Here is a 9,213-nt window from a genome sequence, read left to right as displayed (position 1 = left end):
GAATTCATTCTTCTTGAACATAGGTGATGTATGTTTGCTGTTTAATGTCTCTCTTCCTAGTTTTTATTTCACTCAAGCTGTGTTTATCTAGTGATGGAAGCCACCTGGGGATCATCTGGAGGAAAGATGCTGGAAAAGGAAAGTTGCATTTGGTTCCCCTTTGCGCAGGATATACACGAGATTAGGACCGGATCTAAGGACTGTCCTTGCCTTCCAGGGCTTTGGATCAGGCCCTTGGTGCAGTTATCTGCAGCCAGATTTTTCAAATGTTCTCAGCATGCTGGGAGCGGAGTTTTGTTGAAAATCTACCCAGGGGCTTCCCAGTGGGAGTTGCTGGCTGCTGCATATTTCTGAATATCTGGCCCCTGTGCCAAGTATTGCTGTTCCATTTGGAAGGTTTTTGCACAAGCTGGAGGGCTGGGATTCTTTTTTAAATGGAAGCTTAAAGCAGTGGAAATACCCCAAATCTACAGGTTTCAGAGTAACAGTCGTGTTAGTCTGTATTTGCAAAAAGAAAAGGAGTACTTGTGGCACCTTAGAGACTAGCCAATTTATTTGAGCATAAGCTTTTGTGAGCTCCGATCCAGTGAAGTGAGCTGTAGCTCACAAAAGCTTATACTCAAATAAATTGGTTAGTCTCTAAGGTGCCACAAGTACTCCTTTTCTTTTTCCCAAATCTACAGAAAGTCCCTCAATCCATGCTACAGTGCAGGCCAGCTCAGGTGCACATTTCCAACCTTGCTCGCCAGAACGCTGTTTGCTATAAGAAAATACCATCTGATGTAAGGCTCCCGTGCTGGGGGGAGGGATTGTACAGCTGTCATGCTGGCTGGCTTCTGATTGAATAGAGGCATGAGACATACTCAGACCTTTAAGGGTAAGTTTCCTGGTTCCCCATCCCGCCCTCCTATCTGCGGGATCAGAAAGGTATCAGGAAGCAGCCTCTGACTCAGCATTTCCACTTTTCCTTCCAGACAAAACCAGCAACCACCCGAGGATGTGGAGCGATTTCTCTTTAAATGGCTGAAGGTCTCTTCCCCAGAACTTCAACACAAGTTTAACCCTTTTCTTTCCTGACTTAAAATATCAGGGCCTGAACTACACATCCCCCCTGGCCCTTGCTTTTGGGCTGGAGCTGCCGGCGTGGGGAGTTCGCTTCTGGGCCGGTAGGCAGCTGAGTTGGAGCAGCAGTGATGCAGCAGCTCGAGGCCCTGCCTGGCTGCTGCTGGTAACGTGTGTGTTGCTTTTAAAGGAACCCACACTGCCCTGCCCTTCTCCAGCTGTGTTGAAGGGAGGCCCAGGCCCAGGCTGGAGATGCACTGGTGAGGCAGCTCCTGGCTATGGCTGCTGTTCCATAATGTAAGGAGAGCACTCTCAAATAGGCTGCAGCTGCCACAGGGCTGATGCAGCTTCCAGGCGGTACAGGGGGAGCGGGGCGACTGTGCCAGAGGAACCCCTATGCAATGGGCAACCCAGGCAGCTAATGCCAAATGCCAGCCCCATAACACAATAGCAACTCAGAGGCATCAGTGCTAGCCGGGGAGGTGTTGGTGATGTGTGCCCTGAGGGGGAGATTTCATAGCCGGGAGGAGAACAGAACGGAGTGGTAGGCAGGCAGGGGAATGCTGAGTGCCGGGAACAATCGGTTCAGTCAGGAACAGGGAACCACGGCTTTACAGTTTTTACTGCTTGGCCAATGAAAGTCAGAGGAGTTGCATTTCACTTCCGTTGATAGTCACTTCCACTTCCCAGATCCCAAAGGCTGGGCGACAAACACTGCTCGGGGACTCAGGAGTTGCGGGGTTCATTCTTAGTTCTGCCCCAGGAGACTGGGAGTGAGTCCCTCAGGGTGTATCGATGTTGCATCATGTACCTGGGCTCTGAGGCGTTTGAATCCCACCCTGTCCACACACAAAGCCCTCTCACATGTGCCTGCAGCCCCTCAGGGCACAATCTCTCTGTGCTTCAGTTTCCCATCTGAACAATGGGGGTAATAACGTCCCTACCTCATGGGGGACTGTGAGGATACATTCATTAGTGTGTGTGAAATGCTCAGTTACCATAGAGGTGGGAACTAGAGAAGTAGTTAGCCATTTATGGGGGTGGTTATTGCTTTGCTTAAATTATCCATTTTAGACCGGCTTTCACATTCTACTGTGTACAGTTTATACTCATATTATCTTAGCTTCAATGTCACAAACACGGTTTCACTCCTGCTCGGGCATGCAGGAGTGAAATCAGGAAGGCCAAATCACACCTGGAGTTGCAGCTAGCAAGAGATGTTAAGATTAACAAGAAGGGTTTCTACAGGTATATTAGCAATAAGAAGAAGGTCAGGGAAAGTGTGGGCCCCTTCCTGAATGCGGGAGGCAACCTAGATACAGAGGATGTGGAAAAAACTAATGTACTCAATGCTTTTTTTGCCTCTGTTTTCACGAACAAGGTCAGCTCCCAGATTACTGCACTGGGCAGCACAGCATGGGGAGGAGGTGACCAGCCCTCTGCGGAGAAAGAAGTGGTTCGGGAATATTTAGAAAAGCTGGACATAGTCCAGGGGGCCAGGTACGCTGCATCCGAGAGTGCAAAAGGAGTTGGCAGATGTGATTGCAGAGCCATTGGCCATTATCTTTGAAAACTCATGGCAATCCGGGGAGGTCCTGGATGACTGGAAAAAGGCTAATGTAGTGCCCATCTTTAAAAAAGGGAAGAAGAAGGATCCTGGGAACTACAGGCCAGTCAGCCTCACCTCAGTCCCTGGAAAAATCATGGAGCAGGTCCTCAAGGAATCCATTTTGAAGCACTTAGAGGAGAGGAAAGTGATCAGGAACAGTCAGCATGAATTCATCAAGGGAAAGTCATACCTGACTAACCTAATTGCCTTCTACGATGAGATAACTGGCTCTGTGGATGAAGGGAAAGCAGTGGATGTGTTATTCCTTGACTTTAGCAAAGCTTTTGACATGGTCTCCCACAGTATTCTTGTCAGCAAGTTAAAGAAGTATGGGCTGGATGAATGGACTATAAGGTGGATAGAAAGCTGGCTAGATTGTCGGGCTCAATGGGTAGTCATCAATGGCTCCATGTCTAGTTGGCAGCCGGTATCAAGTGGAGTGCCCCAAGGGTCGGTTCTGGGGCTGGTTTTGTTCAATATCTTCATCAATGATCTGGAGGATGGCGTGGATTGCACCATTAGCAAGTTTGCAGATGACACTAAACTGGGAGGAGCGGTAGATATGCTGGAGGGCAGGGATAGGATACACAGGGACCTAGACAAATTGGAGGATTGGGCCAAAAGAAATCTGATGAGGTTCAACAAGTATAAGTGCAGGGTCCTGCACTTAGGACGGAAGAATCCAATGCACAGCTACAGACTAGGGACCGAATGGCTCGGCAGCAGTTCTGCAGAAAAGGACCTAGGGGTTACAGTGGATGAGAAGCTGGATATGAGCCAGCAGTGTGCCCTTGTTGCCAAGAAGGCCAATGGCATTTTGGGATGTATACGTAGGGGCATTGCCAGCAGATCGAGGGACATGATCGTCCCCCTCTATTCGACATTGGTGAGGCCTCATCTGGAGTACTGTGTCCAGTTTTGGGCCCCACACTACAAGGATGTGGAAAAATTGGAAAACGTCCAGCAGAGGGCAACAAAAATGATTAGGGAGCTGGAACACATGACTTCTGAGGAGCGGCTGAGAAAACTGGGATTGTTTAGTCTGCGGAAGAGAAGAATGAGGGGGGATTTGATAGCTGCTTTCAACTACCTGAAAGGGGGTTCCAAAGAGGATGGATCTAGACTGTTCTCAGTGGTAGCAGATGACAGAACAAGGAGTAATGGTCTCAAGTTGCAGTGGGGGAGGTTTAGGTTGGATATTAGGAAAAACTTTTTCACTAGGAGGGTGGTGAAATACTGGATATCGTTACCCAAGGAGGTGGTGGAATCTCCTTCCTTAGAAGTTTTTAAGGTCAGCCTTGATAAAGCCCTAGCTGGGATGATTTAGTTGCAGATTGGTCCTGCTTTGAGCAGGGGGTTGGACTAGATGACTTCCTGAGGTTCCTTCCAACCCTGATGTTCTATGGTTCTATGATTAAACTGTGCTATTTAACACACCCAAGATTGCTACAGCCGCTGAAGGCAGTTTGCTTGTGAGCAATATCTTTACTGGAATTAACAAGCAAACCCAAAATTGAATCTTATTGTTGTTACATTGTTTTGTGGAAACAGCTGACTGGGGAGGATTTATGATTAGTAAACCCGCTTGCCAGCTTCATTAGCTGGAATCTGGTCTGGAAAGCCCAAGTTCTCTAGAACTCCCAAACAGGAAAGAAAGAATTTTGTTTTCTGAGAAAATGATTATTGTATTGTGAAAAGTGAGGAAGCAGAGGGGTAACAATACATGTCACAAAAATGTCAGTATTGAAGTTCTTCTGTTTGTCGGTGACTTTATATGGATGAGCCTGAATCAAAAATCCAGTTCCAAACTGGGGGAACATTTGGCTCCTGATCAGGACTTTGCTGTCTTGTGGGGCAGCTGAGCCAGAGAACTGCACGAGTCAGGGAGATATAGAGACAGCAGGAACAGCTGAAATGTGCAGGGAAGGGCCACTGCTTTCTGGTCATTGGGGGTGGGTGGGCATGACTTGAGCTGTGCCGGGGTTGTGCCCCCGGCTACCTCTTTCTCTATTGCATCAAACGTAAGCTGCTTGTCTTCACATTTAAGGCCTTCACAATTATTATTTGTATTATCTGTATTATTATAGCTTCTAGGAGCCGCAGCCATGGACCAGAACCCCATTGTGTTAGGTGCTTGTTGTTGGGTAGGTATACCCCATCCCCCTTTGGGGAGAGAGAAAGGGCATTATAGCTCTGTGGCTGAATCCAAATAACCACCTCAAGGCAGTGTGGCCTAATGGCCAGAGTCAATAAGATGGCTCTTCTATTCAGGGTGGTGTGGCCTAGTGGCCAGAGTCAATATTGCTGCCCCCCTATTCAGGGATGCATGGCCTAATGGCTGGAATCAATATGGTTGCCCTCCTATTCAGGGCTTCATGACTTAGTGACCAGAGTCTATATGGCTGCCCTCCTATTCAGGGCTGCAAGGCCCCATGGCCAGAATCAATAGGGCTACGCTCCTATGCAGGGCTGTGGGACCTAGTGGACAGGGGGGAAGTACTCCTGCACCCAGGGGTGGGTGACCCAGGCCCTCCCTACTCCACCAGGTCTCAGCCCAGGACCCTGTCAACGACAACTGTATTCAACACTAGCTCGGCGGGGATCCGTCTGAAACATGCTGACTTCACCCCAATTCCACAACTGGAACAATGGCTAGTTCCCCTTGGCTACTTCCTACCCTGTTTTCCCATGGTGTCCTCCACTGGTCCTCTGGGTCTCTGGTGTCATCAGCTGGCAAAGCTCCCAGTTACTTCGTCCCCTTGTGGGCTTCTGGGTAATTCCCTGGGTCTTGGCATGCCTGGCCTCCGTGATCTGGGGCTCCATCAGCTCCTGGGAGGGAGCCTGCAATATGTGTCCTCTCTCCTTAGCGATCAGCCCAGACGAAACTGGGCTGCTCCCTTTTATACTGAGGGTCCAGTTGCGGCATGCCCAGCAGTGGCGAGGGCGTGTAGCTTCCTCAGCCCATAGCATGGGGTTAACTCCTTCTTGTCCAGCGCAGGGCAGGTATGCCCCATCACAGTGCTGTACAGACTCAGAACAAAAAGACAGTCCATGCCCCAAAGACCTTATAACCTAAGCATAAGACAAAAGACAACAGATGGATACAAACAGATGGGTAAGTGCAAGGAAACTGTGATACTGGCAAACCAGGTGCCAGCTGATGCCAAGGTCCCCATGTTTCAGCTGAACCCTGACAGATATATAGCTGGAATCTGTCTGGCTCACTTGGGGGTTAATATTGTTAGAACAGAGGTATTAGAATGATAAGAAAACGTTTAGTGGTTGGACTCTATTGAATGCTTGTGAGTTGCTGCCTGCATGTGTCTTACTTGTAATATCTCTGTTCCATACTGTAAGGTAATATTTGAGTGTGATCCTCTCACTGTACCAATCACCCTGCAGGAGAGGGACATTAATTGGTGCAAAGAGCTGCTCTTCTACAGAAATCGTGATGCTCTTCCCCAAAAAGGAAACCCACTGATACCACACAGGCTATGGCTGGAGCTCACAACTGGAAACTCCAGACATCTGGATTGAGGAATCATCAACAAAAGAACTAAAGACTCTTATAGTTGTTCTGCTCTCCTCCCTGTGGAGATGAGTCATGAAAGTGGACTCTTCCCATCTGCTGTGTTAGCGGCTGAGCGCACATGGAAGGAGGGGGATTAAAAATCCCAAACCAAAGGGAACTAAGGATTTCTATGTGGCTGGGACTCTGGGGAGTGGGTGGGGGAGTTTTCTAGACATAAGCTTAGAGTGGGTTAGCCCTAAAGGATAAATAGAGCTTGCTAATTATGGCAGTCTAAACTACCTTTTAACACCTAAGATGGTAACTCAATCGTGTGTCTATCTTCACTTGCTTTAACGTTGTAAATAATTCTCTAGTTTCCTTTTCCTATTTAATAAATCTTCATGTAGTTTATTATAGGACTGGCTACAAGCATTGTCCTTGGGGTGAGATCTAAAACCCAATTGACCTGGGATAAGTGACTGGGCCTTTGGGACTGGGAGTAACCTGTATATTGCTGTGATTCTTTGTGTAAGGTACCATCTATCAGAAAGGTCGGCACAACTAGGTGGTCAGACAAAAAAACCCAAGGGAAATGTCTGTGACTGTGTTCACGTGTCTGCGGAGTTTGCCTTTGGTGCAGCTGGTTGGTGAAATCTAAATTTAGAACTCACGACCAGTCTAGGAACAGTCTGCCCTGAGGGTGGTACTTACACTTTTGGGCCACCATTGGGAGTGTCCCATGAAACGATCTTGGTCAGTGTGCTAGATTGTGGGCTCCACACAGCAGCAGCCTAAACATTGTCAAGTTGTATGTAGGCATCACAGTAGGGAAGAGTTTTAAGGATGGTTTTGAAGGAGGTCAGTGAGTTCGTTTTGTGGATGTTCCCTGGGAGCTGCTGCCAAGCATGGGGGGGCAGGATGGGAGAAAGCCCAAAGGTGCTTGTTTGAAAATATAACCAATGGGCGATGGAGACTGGCGTCATGGATCAGTTGGCAGAGGGAGCTGACCTTTCGTTACTGAATGAGAGATAATCGGCATGGTGCGGATAAGCTGTGAAGGACTTTGAATGTGAAGAAAAATAGCTTATCTGCTACTGTAGAGAAGAGGGAGCCAGTAAAGGGATGCAAAATGCTTTAATAGTCTGGGAGGGTTATTATACTAGAAACAGCTGAGCCCAGAAGTTTGGTTGTGCCTCTGAATTCCAAGCATGAAGGTGTCTGGATACATCCTATTTCTGATAGATTTCAGAGTAGCAGCCATGTTAGTCTGTATCTGCAAAAAGAAAAGGAGGACTTGTGGCACCATAGAGACTAACAGATTTATTTGAGCATAAGCTTTCGTGAGCTACAGCTCACTTCATTGGATGCATTCAGTGTTTGGGATCATTGCATTGCAGGGGACTGTTAACCTATTTCTGATGTGTAATTAGGTCACCCAAACGGAATCATAACTTCAGCACAAGAAGCAGCAGAACAGAAATCTGGGCTGAGAAAAGCAGAGACAATAAAAGGATTTCTGCAAAAAGAGGCCAGCCAGGGAAATTGCCTGCCATAGGATACGGACCCTGGACTTCAGGAAAGCAGACTTTGACTCCCTCAGGGAACAGATGGGTAAGATCCCCTGGGGGACTAACATGAAGGGGAAAGGAGTCCAGGAAAGCTGGCTGTATTTCAAGGAATCCCTGTTGAAGTTACAGGGGCAAACCATCCTGATGTGTCAAAAGAATAGTAAATATGGCAGGCGACCAGCTTGGCTTAACGGTGAAATCCTAGCAGATCTTAAACATAAAAAAGAAGCTTACAAGAAGTGGAAGGTTGGACATATGACCAGGGAAGAGTATAAAAATATTGCTCGGGCATGTAGGAATAAAATCAGGAGGGCCAAATCGCACCTGGAGCTGCAGCTAGCCAGAGATGTCAAGAGTAACAAGAAGGGTTTCTTCAGGTATGTTGGAAACAAGAAGAAAGCCAAGGAAAGTGTGGGCCCCTTACTGAATGAGGGAGGCAACCTAGTGACAGAGGATGTGGAAAAAGCTAATGTACTCAATGCTTTTTTTGCCTCTGTTTTCACTAACGAGGTCAGCTCCCAGACTGCTGCGCTGGGCATCACAAAATGGGGAAGAGATGGCCAGCCCTCTGTGGAGATAGAGGTGGTTAGGGACTATTTAGAAAAGCTGGACGTGCACAAGTCCATGGGGTCGGACGAGTTGCATCCGAGAGTGCTAAAGGAATTGGCGTCTGTGATTGCAGAGCCATTGGCCATTATCTTTGAAAACTCGTGGCGAACGAGGGAAGTCCCGGATGACTGGAAAAAGACTAATGTAGTGCCAATCTTTAAAAAAGGGAAGAAGGAGGATCCTGGGAACTACAGGCCAGTCAGTCTCACCTCAGTCCCCGGAAAAATCATGGAGCAGGTCCTCAAAGAATCAATCCTGAAGCACTTATATGAGAGGAAAGTGATCAGAAACAGTCAGCATGGATTCACCAAGGGAAGGTCATGCCTGACTAATCTGATCGCCTTCTATGATGAGATTACTGGTTCTGTGGATGAAGGGAAAGCAGTGGATGTATTGTTTCTTGACTTTAGCAAAGCTTTTGACATGGTCTCCCACAGTATTCTTGTCAGCAAGTTAAAGAAGTATGGGCTGGATGAATGCACTATAAGGTGGGTAGAAAGTTGGCTAGATTGTCGGGCTCAACGGGTAGTGATCAATGGCTCCATGTCTAGTTGGCAGCCGGTATCAAGTGGAGTGCCCCAAGGGTCGGTCCTGGGGCCGGTTTTGTTCAATATCTTCATAAATGATATGGAGGATTGTGTGGATTGCACTCTCAGCAAATTTGCGGATGATACTAAACTGGGAGGAGTGGTAGATACGCTGGAGGGCAGGGATAGGATACAGAGAGACCTAGACAAATTGGAGGATTGGGCCAAAAGAAATCTGATGAGGTTCAATAAGGATAAGTGCAGGGTCCTGCACTTAGGACGGAAGAACCCCATGCACAGCTGCAGACTAGGGACTGAATGGCTAGG

Source organism: Lepidochelys kempii, chromosome 1 (assembly GCF_965140285.1).
Source record: "Lepidochelys kempii isolate rLepKem1 chromosome 1, rLepKem1.hap1, whole genome shotgun sequence".
NCBI lineage: Eukaryota > Metazoa > Chordata > Testudines > Cheloniidae > Lepidochelys > Lepidochelys kempii.
This window is presented reverse-complemented; position numbering follows the sequence as displayed.